Source organism: Macaca mulatta, chromosome 7, assembly GCF_049350105.2.
Source record: "Macaca mulatta isolate MMU2019108-1 chromosome 7, T2T-MMU8v2.0, whole genome shotgun sequence".
NCBI classification, from domain to species: domain Eukaryota; kingdom Metazoa; phylum Chordata; class Mammalia; order Primates; family Cercopithecidae; genus Macaca; species Macaca mulatta.
Window position 1 is genome coordinate 39,050,954 of NC_133412.1, and position 25,066 is coordinate 39,076,019.

The following is a 25,066-nucleotide window of genomic DNA, read 5'->3' on the forward strand; positions in this document are numbered from 1 at the left end:
CAGGCTCTGGGTCTCTCAGTTCAAATTCTCAAAAGAGAAGATCTATCTAAACCAGGAAGAGTCAACTGTGGCCAGAAAGAAGTGAAGCCCCATGATACAAACACGGCAAAAAGAGTCTACCCTTAGGCTAGGGTTGATTGTTTCTCACCTGTAGAAGACACCTTTGCTAGAGATAGTAATGCTTTTCAAAATACTTCACAAATGTTGGTCTCAACTAGGCAGAAACCTCAAATCCTGTGAAATAGGGATGGATTTTTTTTTTTTTTTTAAATCTCTCTTTTACCAGCAAGTAAAGAGGCTCAGAGAAGCTAAGTGATTTGCTCAATATCACACAGAAACTCACCGGGAGAGCAAAATACCTAAAACCAGGAATCTACCTTCCTCAAACCCAAGACTATTTTGATCACTTTCAAAACATTCCTTTCCATTCATTCACTGACCAATATTTGCTAAGTATGTGTGTGTGTATATATACGTACAGATGTATATATATATATATATGTGTATATACGTATATACACACACACACACACACACATGGGCTAACTCTTGCGCTTGAGATTAGAGAGGTGAATTCTTAAAAATCATTTTACCTATGCTAATCACTGAAGCGACAAGGTGATATCTTTCAGTTTACCACTCAAGAAATGTGACAAACGGGAAAATGGTTTATTAAAGTACTGAAACTTCTCCTGAAAGTTTCTATAATTAGTGCAGGTACTTAGTGATATTCTAAAGTTATTTTATTCGGCAATAATATTTAAGATTAATATATTCCTCTGGTATCTATAGTAACCGGTCTTTCGGCATAGTATTAAGGTTGGGGATTTATTTATATTTAGGCTTTACCCAGGAGGAAGATTTTTGTATAATTTATTGCTACATTTAGAGAGCATAAAACCTTTAGGCCACAATGTGTAGTTAATATTCAGAATTAAGTCAGTTTATTATGCATCAACTGGTAGGTCAAATTCAGCTTTGTGTGCTATAATTTATAATACAGGTTTTTGCCTGGAGCAACATGGAAGCCCTGAAGCAGTGCTGTGAATTATTACAACTAAATCGGGTACTACCTGCCAAAATATACGCCATTGCTTGTATTTCTATTGCACGAAGACTATAAACATGATTTCCAAGAGCTCTGTGCTGCAAGGACATCTAAATAAAATATCAGTTTCATGACCGGTGTCAGCATTTAGAAACTTATTTCCTGTACTTGCAGCTGCTGCAGGTCCGGGTTTCTGTGGCAATTCACATCTTAGCCACTTACAAAATGGCAGTTTATAGGTTTTATGACTACACCATGTAAACATATTTCTCTCTTTTAATGGGTGCACAAACTACACTGCAGTATAAGCACTATTAAAACTATCTGGAAAGCAACCTTAAATATGGCATTTAATAAGCCAAGATATTTTAATAAAAGATTTAATGCATACTTAAACTATATTACAGATTTCTTTCCCTGAATACCATTTGTGTTTTTGATAACTGTTTACCTAGTTCCTTGGCTAGGATTTTGAAACTAAAACATGAACAAGCTCTTTTTGGACTGTGGCTTTCAACTGCCTTAATTCCAGGGGATATTTTATAGTCTGCACTAAGTCTAGCAAATGCAGTCACCTCTTGATTATGTATGAGTGAGTTTCCTATTTTATGGATCTGTAAAAATTATAGAAAATCATTTTAATCTAAACATTCCAAAGTAGGATAAGGTTAAGTAAACTCTGGGACATACAGTCTATGTATATGGCCATTTACATGATGTTTACAAAGAGCATTTAATCAATTTTTAAAAATTGTTGAATTCTGGCCTAGCGTTCCCTGGTGAAGGTCAAAGTCCAAAAAGAATGACACAAAAACAAGTGAAGGAAGCTAACCTACTGTAAAATTACATCACACATTCCAGGCACTGGGGAGATGAAATAGGTTTCAATAATACATGTCTCTCTCTTCTCTCTAAAAGGGGTGCCCAGGAGTCCATGCAATTGGCATTAGCGGAAAAAAAATCAGCCAAGAAGGAAAAGACAATGGGGAACAGATTTTGCCCTAACTTTAACCCTGATTCTAAAAAATTTAGACATTTCTAATAGTCATAACTGACCAAAAGTCTTCAAATAGAACAGTGAGGGCAAAGCCCCTGGAGTGGGAATCAGTTGGCATGTACTAGGGACACCGAGAAGGTCTTTATTTGTAAGAGAAGAGTCCTGACTCCACCTTTTCATAATCTAGCAACTTTAGTCCAAGATACTAAATTTTTAGTAACCTTTAGTAGAGTACTTTTTAAGATTCTACTAAGTAAACCTTAGTTCTATAAAGAAACAGAAATTTTAAAAAAGGGAAAATAAAATCTTTCTATGGACACACCATTTGTCAATAAGAACTAAAGTAAAGGAATGGAATTTAAAATCAAATCAGGAAGTTGAACACAAATCAAGCTTTAAGAACTACTAGATAAAACCAGAATCTTTCCTTTTTTTTCTCAGCTAGCATATCAGGGGTTGCCTGTAGCTGGGAGCCTATGTCATCAATGCTGCTCTCCCTATCTAGGGATTCCAGGGAAGACACAATCTGTGATGTCAGCATCAGCTGTCTCCTGTGATGCAGCAGACAGAAGGCAGACAGGCAGAGACAGCCATCCAAATAACAGTGGTCCTCTGGGTGGCTCAGATGGATGACATTTAGGGTCTTTTCAGCACTGCAATTCTATACAACTATGCCTCCTGACGAAAAGGACAGGTTGTACCACTTACTCATCAGACATGTACAAGAACATTCACCACCATGGCACACTGCTTCCAAAATGGCAGGAAGCAACTTCAAAGCAGCGATTGTAGTTAATATGTGTTTTATGTCCTTTTGGCTTGAGTATGAAGCACACAGGTGTGGGGAGAGATTACCCCTGCCAGCCACAGGGGCCCATCCTGGCCCAGAGGAGCAGTTGCCGCTTGTCACCTGCAATAGGTGCTCTGAGCATGTCTTTGAAGGAGAAATTTGGCTCATGCCGTGAACATATTTGCTTGCCTGACTAAAGAAAACAGGTGTGTAACCACCTCATGTAAAGGAAGTCGCTGCTCCATGGGCCATGTGATGAGCAAGCTGGAGCAGGTGTGCAGCCTGGCAGGCAGACCCCAGACACGCTCCCGGAAAGATATTGGGCAACAACTGCAGCGTGGTAACTGGCTGTTCCTTTGTGCTTGCCTCACAAGCCATGAGGCTGAGAACATGCCAAAACCCTTGCTACTCCCACATCAGAGAGAACTGCACACAGCAGCCAGTAGGTTTGGGATCAAAGGCATATGAACTTTAGGGCAAGTAATCACCAACTTGAGGGTTGCCGTGCTTCAGGAGACCCCCAAAGTTCTCATTCATACAGCTTATGTATAGAAAAAATTTGATAGAGCTTTTTCCAAATTTTACAACAATTCTAGAAATTTATGATATTGCCAATAACTGTGTATGAAAATGAAACTAACTTTTCCAAACCACAAATAACAAAAATTACATTTTGATCAAATATGGTAAAGAAAAGAGTGAACTACCTATTTTCTCTTTAGAAAATACTATAAACTTGTCATATGAAGAAGATGTCAACCACAGAGATGTATCAGGCAGTTAATAAAGTATATTGTTATTTTTCTGGATTTGTATAATGTTTGTGGTATTTGTCAGCTTTCTGAATCCATAATTTGCTGTGACTTTTTTCCTTGTTCTAAATAAATATTCACTATTTTACCTAACTTTGTATGTAGTTGACATATTATTTTTCTTAAAGAGGGGCCTTCCAAAGTATATAGGCTTCAGATTCTACAAAACCTTGATCTGCCCCGGTTCAAAAGTTAACAGCAGGAATGGAAATTACATGTTAAAAATAAGGCAGCATGAGAAAGAAAACATTTAAAAGAATCAAATTTGAAACCTAGAAATAAAAATATAGTGTCAGTGAAAAAAATTCCATGGGTGAGTTGAACAGAAAACTAGACAAAACCTTTGAGAAATTAATTATAAGAACAGATATAAGGACACCGCTCAGAATGCAACACAAGGAGAAAATATGAAAAAGGGTTGAATACGTGGAAGATATAATAATAATGTCCAAATATACATTAGGAATTCCAGAACATAGGAATAGAAAAAATAGAAAAGAGTTAATGTTCAAAGGGATAATACTTAAGAATTTTCCAGAATTTAAGAAAGAAATCCTCATATGGCAGGAACATAAAAATTTTTAGACAAATAAATTAAAAGAAACCCACCTCTACACACATAGTAATAGAATGGTAAAGTGTTATAAACAAAGCCATTCAGAAACAGAGAAATTAACAAGCAATAACATTAGGCTAAGACTTTCTACCACAACAAAAGATTCCAGAAGACAATGGAGTATGTTATCTAACTAAACCAACATTCAAGAGTGAGCACAAAACAATGGTGTTTTCAGAAAAAGACAGAGAGAGTTTACTAAACAAATCCTTTTTGAAAGATCTGCTAAAAGTGTATTTTAAGAAGGAAAGTGAACCCCAAATGATAAAAAGGCTTCAAAAGTAACACCAAGCAAATATATTGGCAAATATCTTTTGAATATTTCTAAAATATCCAAATAAGATTTCTCTTATTTAGATTGCTTTTGGAAACATCTAAATGAGCACTGAGTGCTAATCATAATAACAACGACAAGAGTGGGAAGAAGCCAGGTGCAGTGGTGAGCATCTGCCATCCCAGCTACTGAGGAGGTTGAAGTGAGGATCCCTTGAGCTCAGGAATTCAAGTCCAACCTGGGCAACAGAGTGAGACCCTCATCTCTTGTGGGAAGAAATCAAGGAGGAACTTAAATACTGGAGAAAAATAAAATGAATAGTGTCGGTGCAGAGATTAAAGCTTAAATTCTTATATTGTCTTGGAAGAGAGTGAAGGTTAATGAATGAGGGTTAGAGTTTTGCAAAATCATAAAACGCATGTTCATACAGAAATCAATAGCCTTCACATACATAATAACCAGTTATAGAAAATAATGGTTAAGAAATTTATAATAGCAAAAGATTAAATATATAGGAAAAATCCAACAAGAAATGTGCAAAATCTCTATAAATAAAACTTTAAACCTTTTGGAAGACACAAAAGTAAACTTAAACAAATAGAAAGAATCTATTCTTGAGTAGGATGACTTAACATCATAAAAATTGTCAGTTCTCCCTTTGTTATTTTATCTTGTTTTATTTTTTAATATACAACAGAAATTTATTGCGTACAGTTTTGGAGGCTAAGAACTCCAAGATCAAAGTGCCAGCAGATTCAATGTCTGGTGAGGGCTCGCTGCTTCATGGATGGCACCTCTTGCTGTGTCCTTTCAAGGTGGAAGAGGCAAGGGAGTTCACTCAACCTTTTCAGTTTTGATTTTTTGTTTTTGTTTTTGTTTTTTTCTGAGACAAGGTATCCCCTGCCGCCCAGGCTAGAGTGCAGTGGCACGATCATGACTCACTACAGCCTCAACATCCCTGGTCTCAGCTGATCCTCCCACCTCAACCTTTAGAGTAGCTGGGTCTATAGGCATGTGCCACCACTCTCCCAGCTAATTTTTTGTATTTTTTGTAGAGATGGGGTTCCACCATGTTGTCCCTTTGTTAATTTATAAATTTAATGTTAACTCAATAAAATTCCAACAAGCATTTTTAAGGAGTTAGACCAGTCGATACTAAAATTCATATGAGGAACATATGTGAGAATAGTCAGGAAAGCACTTCAAAAAACAACAGAGGCTGGGCATGGTGGTTCATGACTGTAATCCCAAGACTTTGGGAGGCCGAGGTGGGTGGATTACATGTGGTCAGGAGTTTGAGACCAACCTATCAATATGGTGAAACTCCATCTCTACTAAAATTATAAAAATTAGCCTGACATGGTGGCGTGCGCCTGTAGTCCCAGCTACTCGGGAGGCTGGAGGCAGGAGAATCGCTTGAACCCGGGAGGTGGAGGTTGCAGTGAGCCAAGATCACGCCACTACACTCCAACCTGGGCAACAGAATGAGACTCGGTCTCAAAAAACAACAACAACAACAACAACAACAACGACAACAGAAAAATGAAAACAACTGGGGGGAACTAACTCTGTCAGACAGACATTAAACCATAATGTAAAACCCATATAATTAAAGCAGTACAGTATTGGCTCATGTACAGACAGACCAGCAAAATAGACCAGCAAAATATAATAGAAAGCTCAGGAATGCATCCAAGTACACGTGGAATATTAGTGTATTAAAAGTATGACATCTAAAGTAACTGGGTCAAAGATGGACTTTTGTTTTTTGGATTTTTTTAATTTTTTAGAATTTTTTGTTTTGTTTCTTCCTTTAAAGACAGACTTTTGAATACATGGTGCTTAGGAAACTGGAGAAACTGGATAGCCATTTGGAATGAAAAAAAGCAAGATCCATGCCTCATTCAATAAATAAAAATGTTTCATAAAATAAATAAAAAATAAGTTTCAAATAAACATAAATTATAAAATAGAACCATACCAGTACATATATATATGTTTATGTATAGCCACTTTTCCCATGCTTAGGTTAAAGAGAAAGTCACCCATATATATGTTATATATTAAAAGTATTCTAATTATGACTCAAAATCCAGAGGTAACAAAATAATAGATTGATAAATGTTTCTATAGAATTTTAAAATAAGAATAAACATTTATTATTAAAATTCTAACTATTTACGGGAAAGACAAAACATAAGCCAAGTTAAAAGACAAGTGACAGAGAAAATATTTTCAGCAGATATTACAGATAGGGCTAATATCACTAATATATAAAGAACTTTTAAAAATCGAGGGACAAGGTACCAAAACTGCAATACAAAAATGTGAAAAAGATATGAACAATTTACCAAAAGAAAGATATAAATATGACCCTCAAACATAAAAAGATATTAAACTCACTCATAAGTACAGAAATGCAAATTAAAATGACATACTATTTCTTATCAGATTAGCGAAGATTAAAAAGACTACTTCTGTTGACAAAACTGTGATGAAAAAGGAAACAATTTCTCTCAAACACTGCTGTGAAAATGGAAATCACTACAATCCTTTTGGAGTTCACAATATCTAATAAGTTACACATGCACTTACCTTTTAATGTAATAATTCCACTCTTAGGAAGTTACCCTGAAGACATACCTCCATCAATACAAAAGTACACATGCATGAGATTATTCATTGCCAAATTCTTTGTAATTGCAAAATACTGGAAACAGTTTAAATACTCACACACAGAAGAGTAATTGAATGAACTCTGGTACATTCACGCTATGGAAATCTATGCAGCCATAGGAAGAAAGAGGAAGATCTCTATGAACTGTCATGGATCAGTGTCCTAGTTTTGTCTACTAAGAGAATCTAGAAGCAATGTACATCTAGCAACCATATCTTGTTTAAAAATTTGGTCTCCAATAATACGAACCAGAACTCCTTGGAGAAATGGCAGACTTTAGGGCTGGAGCAGGAACAGCACAAGGTGAGCCTGAAACATCTCATGTTGCCAAAAAGTAAAGAAATGCTCAAAAACTGATGGGGGCATATCCATTGGCGCCAACTTGAAAATGCTCCCAATGGCCAAATCTGAAACATTTTAAGCAATAACATAATTAATGATTATAATGGATTATGGCCCATAGAAAAAACAAGCGAGGACACAATAAGAATAAAAAGATGAATAAGGAAATGCAAAAAAGGAACAACTCTTCCTTACAGTATATTTTAGTTAATAAAAATAAAAGAAGTGATGGTGATAGAAACATTACCATTTTGCAAACACTATAATAAGTGTTGCAGGCAAGAATCATCAATGGATGCTAAAAGCGACAGATAAGAGTATGATGATGAAAATCAGCATGCTTTCCTGTTTCAAGGCATCTTCCTACAAGATATATCTCAATTGGAAAGGAAAAATGGTAACATTATAGTGGAAAAACCTGACAGACATCACCATAACCAAGTGACCAAAGTTAACATCACTAGTAATGAGACAAATAGGTATCGTAGTACTGAGAACCCATCGTATTTGTGGTATTCATGCCCAAAATGCAAAACTTGAATTTAATCATGACATAACATTAGATGAATCCAAAGTGAAGATCATTCTACAGAATGTATTTGGCTAGTATTCTTCAGAATGTCGAGATCATGAAAGATAAGGAAAAAGCAAGAAACTGTCCCAGATTAGAGGAGACTAAAGAGATAAAACAACTAAATGTAATACATGATACTGGATTAAACCCTGGTCCAGGTAAAGGACATTAGGGGGACAATTGGAAAAATGCAAATAAGACCTATAAATTAGTCAATAGTATTATATCAATGTTAATGTCTTAGTTTTGATCACTTTACTGTGATTATGTGAGATGTTACTATCTGCGGTTGAAGAAGGATATGTTGGAATTCTTTGTACTATTTTTGCAACCTTTTGTAAGTATAAAATTATTACAAAATGAAAATTAAGAAATAAAAAATACATTTAAAAGATCACGTATTAAAATTTCAGGAATACCAGGAATACCACCAGAAAATAAAAACAAAAAAAATAGAGAAAACGAAAGCAATCCAACAGAAAACAGGAAGCAGGGTGGGTGGGGGGTGGGAAGAAGCAAAGAAAAAACTTGTTACATACAAAACACAAAATGAAATAGCAGAAATAAAACCAAATATATCAGTAATCACAACAGATTCATTATAAAAAACAGAGACACCTAGATGAAGTTTTGAACACAGCAATATTCTGTTCTGTTTGTTTGTTTTTTGAGAGAGAGTCTCACTCTGTCACCCAGACTGGAATGCAATGGCAAAATCTCGGCTCACTGCAACCTCCACCTCCCAGGTTCCAGTGATTCTCCTGCCTCAGCCTCCTGAGTAGCTGGGATTATAGGCAGCTGCCACCATGCCTGGCTAATTTCTTTTTCGTATTTTTAGTAGAGACCGGGTTTCACCCTGTTAGCCAGGCTGGTCTGGAACTTCACATTTAAAGCAAGGTTGAATATGAAGGAATTAATAAGTAAAATTTGAACAAAAGTCATTAAAATATATATGTGATATACATATATATCATATAAAGGAATATATTTCAAAATAATTAACACTAGCTTTTATGACTAACAGACCTCTGAAATCCCAGCAGGTTAATATAAAAAGATTCATTTCTCACTTACATAAAGTCAGTATAAGTAGGAGGGCTGCTTACGTATTTTAGCTATGTCATTTGAAACATTAAGACCTCACAGATCACCATGGTAGGGGAGGAGAGAAATGAACGAGGCACTGCAGAGCCACACTTTTCCTCACAGTTTTGAAGGAGCATACTTTTCCTCACAACCCATTCTCCAGAACAGGTCACGTGGCCCAACCTGAGAGCAAGAATGTGGAGTACTAACTCTCTCTACCACAAAGGGGGAACACCATGATGACAAAAGGGAAAAACCACCCAGAGAGATATACCAGTCATGAATTGTGTGTGCCCAACAGTATCTGCTTAGGTAAAGTGAAAAATGACAGAATTACATTAAGTTGACAAATCAACATGGCTAGCAGGAATTTTTTCACACATTTATCAGTAAGCAATTGTATGAGTCCGTTCCCACATGGCTATAAAAAAAAACACCTGAGACTGGGTAATGTATAAAGAAAAGAGGTTTAATCGGCTCACAGTTCTATAGGCTGTACAGGAAGTATAGCGGCCTCTGCTTCTGGAGAGACCTCCGGAAGCTTCCAATCATGGTGGAAGGTAAAGGGGGAGTGAGGCATCTCACATGGTGGGAGAAGGAGCAAGAGAGAGAAGGGAAGTGCTACACACTTTTAAACAACCAGCTCTCATGAGAACTTACTCACTATCATGAGGACAGTACAAAGTGGTGGTTGACCCTAAACTATTCATGAGAAACCACCCCTATGATCCAATCACGTTCCACCAGGCCCCACCTCCAACAGTGGGGATTACAATTTGACACAAGATTTGCGCAGGGACACAGATCCAAACGGTATCAGCAATCAAGCAGACAAAAAAATTAGCAAAGGCATAGATTTGAACAGCACTAATATCAATCTTGATCTAACAATGACACATAGAACCCAAGTGGAAAATACATATTCTTTTCACACACGCATAAGTTCAGTACCTACTAGGTCATAAAGGTTGTTTTAGAAATTGCATAGACTCTATGTTAAGAAGAACTCATAAATCAATAACAAAATAATTAAAATAAAATTGAATAAAAAATCATAAATTTGGAAAGCAAAAATCACATGCTTAGGTAACCAATGAGTTTGTTTGTTTGTTTGAGACATTCTTGCTCTGTCACCCAGGCTGGAGTGCAGTGGCACAATCTTGGCTCACTGCAACCTCTGCCTCCTGGGTTCAAGCGATTCTCCTGTCTCAGCCTCCAGAGTAGCTGGGATTACAAGCGTGTGTCACTAAGCCCGCCTAATTTTTATATTTTTAGTAGAGGTGGGGGTTTCACTGTGTTGTCCAGGCTGATCTCGAACTCCTGACCTCAAATGATCCACCAGCCTTGGCCTCCCTAAGTGCTGGGATTAAAGGCATGAGCCACCACACCCGGCCACCAATGAGTTAAAGAAAAAAAAATCACAATGGAGGTTATAAAATATTTGGAACTGAATAACAACGAAAGTACTATATATCAAATTTATGGGAGTCAATGAAGACAAGAATTATAGAGAAATTTATAGTCTTAAATCCGTGTGTTAAATATTGAAAATAGATGAGTTAAGTATTCAAAAAGTAAGAAAAAGAAAAACAGATTAAATTAAAAGAAAATAGAAAAGAATAAATAAGAGTAAAAGCAATGGGAAAAACTATTAATGATCTGCAAAATTAAAAGCTGGTAGTTGCCTTACTAATAGAACAGGAAAATCTCAAGCAAGGATGACCCATTAGAAAGAGAAAGGGATGAACTACACGTACAAAAAAGAATACTACAAAAAACTGAATTCTTATACATTCAAAAACTTAGATAACATGAAAAATTATATACAAGTATATAGATAAAAACAGAAATAGGTGTGTATACACAAACATACATAGATATGCGTATACATGCAAAATTTACCCAAGAAAACATAAGAACATCTGAATTAACCAATCACCATTAAGTAAACTGAATTGCTAGTCAATAGTTGGTTTTCCCTATAGAAAGAGATAAGGAGAACATCACACACCGGGGCCTATCATGGGGAGTGGGGAGGAGGGAGGGATTGCATTGGGAGTTATACCTGATGTAAATGACGAGTTGATGGGTGCAGCACAGCAACATGGCACAAGTATACATATGTAACAAACCTGCACATTATGCACATGTACCCTAGAACTTAAAGTATAATTAAAAAAAAATAAAAAATAAAAAATAAAAATAAAAAATAAAAAAAAGAAAGAGATAAAATTGAATACCCAGCTCATACTGTACACAAAAATAAACTCCAGAAAAATTAAATGTCTATAAGTAAAAAAATCCCAAACTTTTATAATTATCATAATATAATGTAAAAGAATATGTTTAGGAATTTAGAGTAAAGACTAATATCTTAAGCCCTCAAAAAAGCAAAAATCATAAAGAAACAAATTGATAAACTTGACTACATAGAGATTAAAATTTCTAAATTACAATACACAGCAAAACACACAAGTAACAAACTGGAAGAAGATAGTTTGCTAGTGATATGGATTTGAATGCAGGATACAATTCCTATAATCATTAAGAAAAAAGACAAACATACCATTAGAAAAATTAGTCAAAATATATGAATGAGCAATGCACAGAGGAAACATAATGTCCCTAACAATTGGTCAAATGCAAAGTTTAAACTATAAGGTATCATCAGGTAAGCTAAATAATACCAAATGTGGAAGAGATTATGAGGAAACATTTGCTCTCATACAGTGCTGGTAGGAGCATAAATTGATACAATCACTTTGAAGAGGAATTTGGTAATTAAAAATGTGACTATCTTTTAGTTCAACAATTTCATTCCTAGTCAGATATCTTCCAATCTCATCACATTCTCATCCTCCTGAAAAAGAAAACCAAACCAAATCCAAATGGCTTTACAAGTTATTTTATCAAACCCTAAAAAGAAAAGAAAACCCAGAGAATCTCATCCTATATTAACCAAACAGTTTCAAGAAATTGGGGAAAAGTGAAAAATTATCCTGTTCATTTTATATGGTAACTTTGTTATAAAAGATAGGATAACTTTGATACCAAAACCAGAAATTCTCACATGTCCTTACAAGAAGAATAGCACAAAAATGTTCACTGCAATATTAGTCGAAATAGCCAATATTTACAAAATGGAAATTTCCATTAGTAAGGAAATGGATACATTATAGAATGTTCTCATTATGGACTACTACGCAGCAGTTAAAATGAATGAACTACTACTCAGTCATAAAAAGGAACAAATTAATGGCATTTACAGCAACACAGATGGAATTGGAGACTATTATTCCAAGTGAAGTAACTCAGGAATGGAAAATCAAACACAGTATGTTCTCACTCATAAGTAGGAGCTAAGCCATGAGGATGCAAAGGCATAAGAATGACACAGTAGACTCTGAGGACTCAGAGGGGAAGGGTGGGAAGGGGGTGAGGAATAAAAGACTACAACTTGGGTTGTAGTCTTTATACTGCTTGGGTGACAGGTGCACCAAACTCTCACAAATCACCACTAAAGAACTTACTCATGTAAGCAAATACCACCTATTTCCCAAAAACCTATGGAAGTAAAAAATTTTTTTAAAAAGTTAAATGAACTAGAGCCATGCGTATCAACGTAGACGGCAAAAACACAAAAATGACAAAAATAAGTTAAGAACACTAAAGTTGGTATATTTGTGTAAAACAATAGGTTGCTACATGTTCTATACATGCACGCACACACACACACATACACACACACCACACCGCACCAAATACACTTTAGTGGAGAGGAAAGGAGGAGAATGAAATCAGGGAGGGGTACAATAAGCTTCAACTTGGCTGGAGAAAAAAGTGAAAGATTCAAACAAAACCAAGTTTTCTCTGACTCTTTCTGCCCAGTCCAGTGCCCCTAGTCAGGGCCTTCCCCAGGATACCAGTGCAGGAACAGCATTTTCTTTCAGCAAATTTGAATCATTTGCACATATTGCATCATCGGTAAATCAGCCAGCATCCCATAGGGCACTTTGACGCAGCCAAAATATTTTAAGTTTCCCATCCTTCTCCCTTTCTAAAGACCAAAAGACTACAGCTGGCTGCCCTGGCTTCTGGCAGCCATGAGAATTCTTCTATTATTGCCTGGGACCCCGGCAAACAAACATCTCTAGTCTTCTCTTTCCTTTTCAGGCTCTGCATTCATCTTCCGAGACCTGACCACATACAAAAGTTAGTGTGCCCTGCTTCTCCTTGGAGGGCCCTGTGCCTTGGTGGAAAATTCCTTCTGGACAGTACAGCATAGAATTCAGAGTGCAGTTTCTAGAGTCCTACTCTGTCTGTGTCTGTGGCCAAGGCGCCTCACTTCTATGTGCCTCAATTTCAGCCTCCATGAAATGGAAATAAATATGGGACCTCCTGGGAAATGTTTTGGGAAGCTTAAGTAATAAGAGCTCACCTTTGGTGCATGCTTACTCTGTGTCAGTTACCAAGCTAAATGCTCCACCTGTTTTATCTAGCCCTCTCAGCAATGCAATGAGGTAGACATTTTTGTCTCTCCTTTCAACAGATGGAGAAATGAAAATATTCTGTTTAAAGTCACACAGTCAGAAAGCAGCTTTGGTTTTGGGTCTTTGACCATTATGCTACATTGCCTCCCTGTCTAAGGGAGACAAGAAGAACCTCATGCAGTATTTCACAGAGTGCTTGGGATACAAAAAACACTCTACAAGGGTTAGATGTTGTAGTCGAGAGCCATACTCAGGCTATGCAGCATATAAACACGAAGTTTCCAGGTCCCGTCCATCAAGTGGGTCACTGATCATGACTCACTCCTGCAGACAAACCTGTGAGAGAGATCTGCTTATGAAAGGAAGTGTAAGACAGGTAAGAGAGCTGTCTATTTTCATCACTATGGCTCTGCCCCCACAAACCCATTCCATGAGCTTTCTGGCAGTAAGGATCACAGCCTAGCAATGAGCATCTGCCTTAACTTGCTTGTTTCATAGTCTTTAGTCGTCTAAGCATCATAATATTGCAAGCTCTTCAAAGGTAGCGACTTCTTATGTGTCACCTCCTCCCTGCCCACCTCAGCCTCTCTGTTTTCACTGATGATGTGCTTGTTTTGTCTTAAATCAATAAATGGTTAGATTATTTAGAGATAAGTTGTTTCAACCTAAAAGACTGAGAATCTATGGAATAAGTCGAATTTTTGAAGTAAGGAGTCAACTGGGATGCTGCTTTGGTGTCTGTGGAAACTGAAGAATAAATTAATAGGAAATTCCTCCCTAAACTAACTGATCAATAAATAGAGAACACTTACATTAATTTCAGTATGCTCACAAAAAGGAATATTATACAATCAATAAAAATTATAGTTATAAATAAGAGGGTTTTTTGTTTGTTTGTTTGTTTGTTTGTTTGTTTTGAGATAGGGTCTTGCTCTGTCACTCAGACTGGAACTCAGTGGCTCAATCTCAGCTCAATGAAACCTCTACCTCTTGGGTTCAAATGATTTTCATGCCTCAGCCTCCGGAGTAGTTGGAATTACAGGCACACATTACCATACTCTGCTAATTTTCATATTTTTAGTAGAGACAGTGTTTCTCCATGTTGCTGAGGCTGGTCTGGAACTCCTGGCCTCAAGTGATCCACCTGCCTTGGCCTCCCAAAGTGTTGGGATTACAGGAGTGAACCACCCGCACCCGATCAAGAGCTTTTAATAACAGATGTTAAAGCAAACTAAATATGGCCTAAGAAGGACTCTGTACTTCTATATTTGAGCCCTTGTGGATGAAGAGTAACTTAGCTTAATAGTCTGACAAAATTGAAAACCTAACTTAATAGTATGCACCTGTAACAATGTCTGAGTGTTGGCCAGTCCCAACGGCCATACTTCAACCACTCAAAAACTACTGAATGTTCAAACTGTTCAAATAAGGCAAACACCGAGCTGTAACCAATCTCACTCTTTCTGTACCTCATTTCTAATTTCTTTATGTCACCTTATTTTGTGTATAAATTTGTTCTGACCACGAGGCACCCCTGGAGTCTCTGTGAATCTGGTGTGATTCTGGGGGCTGCCCGATTCATGAATCGTTCATTACTCAATGAAACTCTTTTAAATTTAATTCAGCTGAAATTTTTCTTTTATCATAGAGAAGAATGTTTATGATATAATGTTAAGCAGAAAAGTAGGATACATAATTACACATAAAATGCAATCTCAGCTGTACAGAACATAAGCACAGAAGAAAGAATGGAAGGAAGTATGGTAAATTCACAGTATTTGTCTGAATGGTGAGATTCTGAATGATTTGTACTTTTTCTTTAGACTTTTCTGTGCTTCTAAAATTTTACAATAAGCATTTACTTATTGTATTAACTGAAAATGTTAACTTTTTCAATGGTTCCTTCATAGAATGCAGCTTCCTAGGCACACTGGTACCTCCTCTTCTCCCTCCACCAAAGACAGTGAAAGAATGGAGTCTGAAAGCTTGATCTGGGCTTTCACTCTCCCAGCCACTGGTTAGAGGAGCTTGGCTGAGCTCTTGTAAGCCTCAGTTTCTCCTTTAGATAAATAGGAATATAGGAATAATAGCTCCTCCTTACCCAGATATTGTAAGGACCACCTGTGGTGGAACAGAAGTAGAAGCACTTTGTAAATCCAAGTACCATCTAAACCTTAGCTGGTTGTATTTGCTCTGCTGTGATAGCACAGTTTTTTACTATTGTACCCCCGCCCCCAACACACACACACACACACACACACGCACACACACTGACTCATATAGGCATTTCCACCCCCCGCCCCCAACACACACACACACACACATTGACTCATATAGGCCTTTCCACCTCAGCATGCTTTTATGGGAGAGAACACTTACCATGGCTGCCTTTTATCTCCTCGTATCCCAGGCCACACACTGCTAGTCTCGCCTCTCCAGTGGCCTGCTGCTGAGGGGCCCAGAGCCACACCTGCTTATCTTAGGTGGTAGCAGGTGGGGGTGGTTATTGTTGGAACAGAAGAAGGGTGACATCATCCTGGGTGCTGCCCATGAAGTGACCACAGGGCAGGGGCAGCCAAAGGCAAGTGCAGAAAGAAAAGCAAACACAGGAAAGGAAGCACCAGAGTCGAGAGCAGGGAGGGTGACATTTCAGGAACTGCAGCTTCTATAGCTCTAGGCTCCCCATAGGGACCTGCCAGTTCTACACAGAGAAAGCTTTGTTGCCCATCTGGTTGACCTCTCAAGATTAGTCCTGTTGGTCAGAACTCAACGCACCATCCAGAGCAACACCTTAGTGAACTGTAGCTTTTTATAAACCTTATATATTGCAAAATATTTGGACATATATTTTCTCTCTTGATCCTCACAACACTGCTATGAGAAGTGTATCTTCTCCATCCTAGATCCGGGATAATTTAAATGCATTATTCAAGGTTACACATTCTACTACCAATAATTCATTTGGATCGTAGGTAATCTAACTATGCCTGGTGCTAATTCTTCTAGTCTCCAGGTGACAAATGTCTTGCTATGTAAAGACCCAGCTCTGTTTTTTTGTTTTAATAAATTGTAGGAATTATATATAATACTTGGAGTTGGCCAGAAACAGTGGCTCACACCTGTAATCCCAGCACTTTGGGAGGCTGAGGTGGGTGGATCACCTGAGGTCAGGAGTTCAAGACCAACCTGGCCAACATGGGGAAACCCCATCTCTACTAAAAAAAAAAAAAAAAAGAAAAGAAAATACAAAAATTAGCTGCATATCGTGGCAGGAGCTTGAGGCAGGGGAATCACTTGAACCCAGGAGGCAGAGGTTGCACTGAGTTGAGATCGCATCATTGCATTCCAGCCTGGGCAACACAGTGAGACTTTTAAAAAAAATGGAGTTATTCATTCATTTCCATAGTTATTAAGAGCCCATAGTGCATCAAACACTGTTCCTTGCAACAGAGGGTTGGAAGAATAAGGATGAATTATACAGGACTGGTATCTCACTATCTTTCTCTTCCTCTTTCTTTACAGCAAAAATACATCTGTCAAACCTCTCTCCTCTCTACTCCTTCATTATCTCTCTCCTGGACTGTTTCAGCAGGCTCATAAGTGGTTCGCCGGCCTGCAGCCCTGCCCTGTGCTTGTCTATCTTTTTATAACCACTCAGGGCCATCCCTAACCCTCTGGGTTAGCCCTCCACTTGTTCAATATGGCTGCTGGATAAAAAACAAGATCTTAAGATGGGCTGCAGGGGTCCCTCTGGGTCTGTGTCCTCCCTCAGCCCCCATGTCTTTTCCATTCTCCCTGCATTTTAATACTGTCCTTCTGGTAGGCAACCACTCCCAGGCCTCCAACACAGCTGCCTTTGCCCATTCCCAGCATTTGCATACACAACTTTCTCTGCCTGGCTTACTCCTTTCTTAGTCTTGCCTAGCAAATCTCTATTTAGCTTTAACAACAGAGCTCAGATGGTCCCTTCTTCTACTATACATTTCTGATAGTCTTCCCTGACTCACAGAAGCCCCCATCTCCTCATGTGGAGTTAACTCCTTGTCATGTTGCACTATAAACCTTTTATTATTATTATTATTATTATTATTATTATTATCATTATTATTTTCTAGTCAGAGTCTCACTGTGTCACCCAGGCTGGACTGCAGTGGTGCGATCTCAGCTCACTGCAACTTCTGCCTTCCGGGTTCAAGCGATTCCCCGGCTTCAGCCTCCCAAGTAGCTGAGACTACAGGCACCCACCACCACGCCCAGCTAATTTTTATATTTTTAGTAGAGATGGGGTTTCACCATGTTGGCCAGGCTGGTTGAAAACTCCTGATCTCAGGTGATCCACACTCCTTGGCCTCCCAAAGTGCTGGGATGACAGGCGTGAGCCACCTCGCCCGGCCCATATAAACCTTTTAAACCTGTTTTTCTATCCTTCTAGATGAATCCCCTAAAGAGATTATAGTCACATCTTAACTCCTCACTCACAGCCTCCCTGGCACATAGTAGAGACTCAATAAATAGTTTTAAATTGAATTAATTGAATTGAGAGAACAAACTGTATTTTTAATCATAACTTACTCCCCACCTAAGAAGACAAATCTTCTGTTGTCTTCATATATCCTTTAGCCTGGCAGGGGGCAGGGAGGAGAAGGGAGCTTGTGATTCCATAGGTTTCACAAGAGTTTGAATGTTTGTGTCCCCTCCAAAATTCATGTTGAATAAGAACATGGTAATATTCAAAGGTGGTGCAATATTTCAATGTAACACAAGCCCTGGCTTACAATGTTTCAACTTTACCATAATGCAAAAGTGATACGCATTGAGTAGAAACTGTACTTAACCACACAACCGTTCTGTTTTTTCCTTTTAGTACAGTATTCAATAAATCACATGAGATAGTCAACACTTTATTATAAAATAAGCTTTGTGTTGATGATTTTGCCACCTATAGGCTAATGTAAGTGTTCTCAGCACACGTAAGGTAGGCTAGGCTAAACTATATGTGTTTGATAGGTTACACGTATTAAATGTATTTTTGACTTAATATTTTCAACTTACAATGGGTTTATCAGGACACAGCCCCATTATAAGTTGAGGAGCATCAGAAGTATTAAGAGGTGGGGCCTTTAGAAAGTGATTAGGCCATGAGGGTTCCTGCCTCATGAATGAGATTAAGGCCTTTATAAAAGGGGCTTTCTGGCCAGGCAGTGGCTCATGCCTGCAATCTCAGCACTTTGGGAGGCCAAGGCGGGCGGATCACCTGAGGTCAAGAGTTTGAGACCAGCCTTGCCAACATGGTGAAACCCTGTCTCTACTAAAAATACAAAATTAGCTGGGCGTGGTGGCGCACTCTTATAATCCCAGCTACTTGGGAGGATGAGGCAAGAGAATTGCTTGAACCCAGGAGGCGGAGGTTGCAGTGAGCCAGGATCATACCACTGCACTGAAGACTCTGTCTCAAAAAAAAAGAACAGAGGCTTTCTATAGCATTTGCCATTTTTGTCCTTACATTCCTTTTGTCATGTGAGGGCATAGCATTCATCCCTTCTGAAGGATGCAGCAACAAGGTGCCGTCTTAGAAGCAGAGTGGGGGCCATCTCCAGACATCAAACCTGCTGGCTCCCTGACCTTGGACTTCTCAGCCTCCAGAATTGTGAAAAATACATTCTATTTTTTAAACAAATTATCCAGTATATTCTATTCTGTTGTAGCAGCACAAACGGACTAAAACAACATATTATCTGTTTTAATGTGTTAAACTTAAAACCATTCTTTATGCTCATCCATGTTCATTACATGTTTGTTGAAAGTAAATTTTGTGTGCATGTGTGTGTGCATTTTAATTTTGTGGATTTTGTGAATTTTTAATCTTGTGAATTGTGTGACAGTGAATTTTTGTGTGTGTGAATTTTTAAAAGCAGCAGTTTTTGAACATCTACTACCAGCTCTGCCCTAGGGGGTATACAGCAGGATTAGACGTGCTCTGTACCTGCAAGGACACAAGGCTGTCCTTGAGAATAGGATCTGAGCACTTGGACAGGAGAATGCTGGAGCCAGAAGTCCAAGTTTGGGGAAGAATGAACAGTAAGGAGGAACCACTGAATCCAGGGGGACAGAGAAGCTATCTCAGGGATAGGAAGGTAGGGCCAAGAACACAAATTCAAACCTTGAGTCCTGGGCTCCCTGAGGTCTAAGCAGAGGAAGAAGAGCCCTCTAGAGTCGAGTGCAAATTGCAGCAGAGAGGTCAGAGGCAGAAAAGACAATCACATTGGACAGTAAGACATATTCTCTAAGGGCAGTCTGGTTGGACTCTTAACTATTGAGAGGCAGGGGCCATTTCCACAACTCATTTTATAGTTCAGTAAGTATTTTTCCACCATTGTATTTTCACCAACTGATTGACAAGAAGACACGAACACGTTGGGCGAGGCCCTTAAGCCAGAGCAGATCCATTTCTCTCCATCAAGATAAGAACAGGAGAAGGAGCAAATCTCCACCCCTGCACCTCCAAAGTCAGCTCCCTGGGTGTTATTCAGCACCACCACATCAGTATTCCAACCCCAGAGTTCCTCCAAATACCCATGTAAACATTCATTTATATTTAAATTGTGCTCCTCTGGATTCAGACTCTTTCTCTGAAAACTCTAACAATCCAATTATCGAGAAAACCAACATGTCATTTCTAAGCCTGGTGGTAGAGACCTTCTTCTCTCCCAGGAAACTCCTTGTTCAGCATGAAGCAGCTTCAGGTGTCCCTGTCTGGATAGGTTTGGTCAGCATCCCAGCACATTCAAGGAAAAAACTGAAAATATTTGTGTTCCTCAGTAGGAAAGGATGAGGGTCAAGGAAGCATGCTAGCAAACCATTGCATTCATTTTAATGCGTAGAGAGGGAAGGGTGGTCAAGGAAAACTTTAGAGAAGAAAAGCCTTGTAAAAACTGCTGGAGGTGCTGCAAAGAGCTCTGCTCTGGAATTAGACAGAGCTGGCTTTGAATCCCAGCGTGGTGGCTTCTTAGCTTTCTGAGCTTCAATTCATCTACATCTCTATACAGCGAGGTCAAAGGGTTTCAGTGACCTGGACTAATACGTGCCTTGTATGGTTGTCTTGATGATTAAATGAAGCAATGTATATGAATATTCCTGGCACAAAGTGGACATTCAGGAAATGCTTTTCCCTTCCTTGTGAAGGCTGGGAATGCTGATTGGTAGAAAGCAAGAGATAAGCATCCTCCTAGGAGGAAGGAACCAAACCATCAGGCAAACCATGAGGGCTGGGCAGTGAAAGAATTTGCTTGTCAGTTTAATGCCTTGAAGTTTACTCAACTCAGTGAATATGGGGCTTCTTTATCAGATCTTGGACTAAGAGTGCAAGGGCTGAACCTAAGGACAAGAGAAGGGGAAGAAAGTACTTCACCCGGCATGTGATTAATATGAAAAATGGGTCAAGCCTAGGGATGCACTAAATCTATTCGCTCTGCAGTATCAGTGGGATGTTCCCTCCCTACTTACTAGAAACTAAACCAAGTCAAAGGAAGAAAATGGAGAAAACAAAGAAAGGGCTAGGAGAAAAACAATTAACACAAACATTTCAAGTTCTGTATACACGAATCAGAGCTCCCACACCCAAGCAGACCTTGGTGTCATAGATTCCAGATTGCAACTGTAGCAGACAGCCAAACTATTAGGTCACTCTTCTTGAGGATCTCACATGGCTAAGGAGTATTCTTTCTAACAGATGTTTAAAACCCAAATACTTTCAACGACCTTCAGCCAATATCTCCATAGAATCTGGTTGGCCAAGATGCCTTCACGTACCCCCTTCTTGTCAGCCAGCCCGACAACCTCCTTCAGTGGAGGGAAGAAGAATCCTTCTCACTAGATATTTTGGGAGTGGGTTAGATGAAGAAATTGGGACACAGCGAAGAACCTGGCCAAGAAGCATGAAAAGCTGATCTTATTACTGTTCTCCTTGGATGTGGTTTGAAACCTGTCCCATCTCAGGGTGCTCATTTCCTCATTAGTAAAACAAAGATATTACCCATGTAGCTCACACATGTCTGGGCCAGGAGTGTTAGGGGCTTACATTCATGTAGCCCCCAAGCATATTCACATCCTTTTTTTTTTTTTTTAAGATCTTCACAATATTGTTGAAAGGAAAGCTGGGAAAATGGCAGTTTCTCCCCTTCACAGCTGAGGCATCTGAAATTCAGAGAATTTAAGTGTCTTCTCAAGAGCAAGTCAGGAGTAGAACTGGCCCCAATCCCAATGCCCATTCCACTCCAACCCACTGCCAACTTTTTGCTATAAAAATGCAATTGATTGTAAAGTATTCATAAAATATGGTGTTTCTTTTTATATAATTTTATTGTTTCTCATTTTAACCAAAGTATTGCATATTCATCATAGAAAATTTAGAAAGAACAAATAAGTAAAGGGAAGAAAATCATGATTACCCGTAACTTCACTGAAATATAATGTTGTTTAAAGAAAAAGTAAAAAGATAATATGCCATTGTGCTAATCACCTAATATTCAATCCTGAGATCACCAAAGATGATAGGGTTCAAGAGTTACACCGGGCAGCGACCAGAGACTGTGCTCTTGGGGAGGGAGAGGCTCATGAGGAGAGCTGTAGCAGCAGTTAAAGGAAAAAGTAGTGTCGGAGTTTTAATGCAGACAGATCTGTATGCTGTGGGGAAAGGCCAGCAGAGAGGGATGCAGCTGCTGCTCCAGCAGGGAAAGAAGAGAGCTGGAATGACCCCCCTCTCAAGAGGTAGGGCCCATGTGGAGAAACAGCACTATTGGCTTTTTGTCCATATTATCAGGACAGACACAGGGTGGAAGATGGGAGAGATGGTGATGGGTCTCTAGAAGTTCTTCACTGATTTCCTCTTTGTGAAATTGTTTTCTTTAGTGATGTAGGAGGCAAGGTCTATCTGAAAGTATAAGGAAGATAATTGAGGGTTTCAGGAGACGAGGAGAGAGTAGAAACAGTTGTCTCCGATAAAGAAAGAGAAAACAGCAGTGAGGGCTCTGGTGAAGACCTCAGTTTGGTCTTATGTTTTCTCCAGCTGCACAGGCATAGGCTTGGAGTAGATAACGAGTTGGATATAATCAGCCTGTGGCTAAGCAAGCCAGAATGAAGATCTAGGAGAGAAACTAGGAAGGTGGAGGTGTGCAAAGGAAGTGAAATGGTAAGGAAAAAAGAGAAGGTTTCTGGAAATTTCGAGAGAGACATAATGTTGGTGGATCCATGGCTAATAGGTGAAGAAGGGCTATTGGAGCTTGCGTAGAGAAGCATGTGAGCTAGAAAGAGAGGAGTGGTCAGGAGATGAGTGTTTAAAATTGTGATTGCTGGTGGCACTGCAGTTATTAGTAATGACAAGGTCTAGGCTTTGACCTTGAAAGTGAGCAGCTGAATTAGGGTAGGATAGAATCATCGGCAAGACAAGATCAGGGAATTGAGAGGGCCAAGAAAAATAAAGATTCTTTAATTCACCTTAAAAAATGTATTGGGAGCATCGTGTATATTTATAATGAAATTACCAAGAATTAAGATGGAATAGCGTTGGAGACTGTAAAGTGAGACAGAACTTAAAATTGTGGAGAAAATGTGGTAGTGACCCAAAGATAAGGAGAAGGCTTTGCACTATACATTACTGGGTATTGGATCTTGGAACCCTGACATTCAAAAGCACTTATATGTGATGTTACTTAATTTGGTTTTTTGGTTGGTTGTTTGTTTGTTTAAGGCAGAGTCTCACTCTGCTGCCCAGGCTGGAGTACAATGGCATGATCTCAGTTCATTGCAGCATTTACCTCCCGGGTACAAGTGATTCTAGTGCCTCAGCCTCCCAAGTAGCTAGGATTACAGGCATGCACCACCACTCCGGGCTAATTTTTGTATTTTTAGTAAAGACGGGGTTTTACCATGTTGCCCAGGCTGGTCTTGAGCTCTTGACATCAAGAGATCCGCCCGCCTCAGCCTCCCAAAGTGCTGGGATTACAGACATGAGCAACAGCACCCAGCCTGATATGACTTAATTTGAAATTATTTAGGAATAGAAATTTTTTTCCAATGGATTAAGAAAAGCAAATAAATGAGCAAAGAATATAAAATCTTAAAATGCATACATTCTCAGCCTCCTCCATTGAAGAAATTCTATCATTTTAAGGTGTAGAGCTTCCACTAAAGAGTAATGAGTTTTGTTACCGCAGACATTTAAATTACTGGTGATCACCCTGAACTAGTGGAAGTTTTGTTAGAGCAGGTCAATTTCCCTTAAAATGTAGGGGTTTGTTTTGTTTTGTTTTGTTTTGTTTCTTAGACAGAGTCTCGCTGTGTCGCCCAGGCTGGAGTGCAGTGGCATGATCTTGGCTGACTGCAGCCTCCACCTTCTGGGTTCAAGCGATTCTCATGCCTCAGCCTCCCCAGTAGCTGTAGCTGGGATTACAGGTTTGTGCTACTACACCCGGCTCAGAGGAGATGCTTTTTTTTTTTTTTTCCTTTGTGTTGTTTTTTGAAACAGAGTCTCGCTCTGTCACCCAGGCTGGATTGCAGTGGTGCGATATTGGCCCACTGCAACCTCCACCTCTCAGGTTCAAATGATTCTCCTGCCTCAGCCTCCTGAGTGGCTGGGACCACAGGTGCCTGCCACCACGCCCGGCTACTTTCTGTATTTTTAGTAAAGATGGGGTTTCACCATATTGGCCAGGCTGGTCTCAAACTCCTGACCTCAGATAATTCACCTGTCTCAGCCTCCCAAAATGCTGGGATTACAGGCATGAGCCACCGCGCATGGCCAGAAATGCTTCTTAAACTCAGATGTGGAGGGTGAACATGAGGATAAACTTGTAAAAACATGTCAGGGAATACCATTACAAAGATACAAGAGTAACAGACTTAGAAGTTCAGAGAGTGGCAACTAACTCCCAGCAGGTTGAAGAGAAGACACCATGAGGATAGGTAAAAGAAGAGTCTAGAACAGTAGCTCTCAATCCTTAGCTTGCAATAACATCAACTGTGTTGCTTGCTGAAATGCAGGTCCCTCCCGATCTGATGCACACCAGCTTAGTACTTCGCGAACTCCTCATCTAAAGAAGTAGAGAGTGCCAGCCCACGATGGGCTCGGGGCATGGTACAGAGCTTAGATTTTAATCTCTACAAGATGGGAAATTATTGAAGCATTTCTCACCAAATGTACCAGAGGAAAAACAAGTATGTCTTCATGGCTAAATGTATTTCAAATCCACATTTTCCCCCTCTTAGCCTAAGCAAGGAGCTTTCCAACATTCCAGGAAACTATAACCTTCCTTGGTATCATTAACAGATATTAGAAATAGGATCTAGCACACAGGAGGTTCTTA

At 39.1% G+C, this 25,066-nt stretch overlaps 1 long non-coding RNA gene across 1 annotated transcript in view; it reads right to left on the minus strand.

The window, feature by feature from the left end:
- The window catches only part of LOC144329723 (uncharacterized), an 80,040-nt gene extending 63,825 nt beyond the window's left edge, over positions 1–16,215 (minus strand). The window contains exon 1 of the long non-coding RNA XR_013395333.1: positions 16,086–16,215. This is a non-coding gene — a long non-coding RNA (uncharacterized LOC144329723). The remainder of the gene's footprint in view (positions 1–16,085) is intronic.
- Between the last annotated feature and the right edge of the window lie 8,851 nt (positions 16,216–25,066).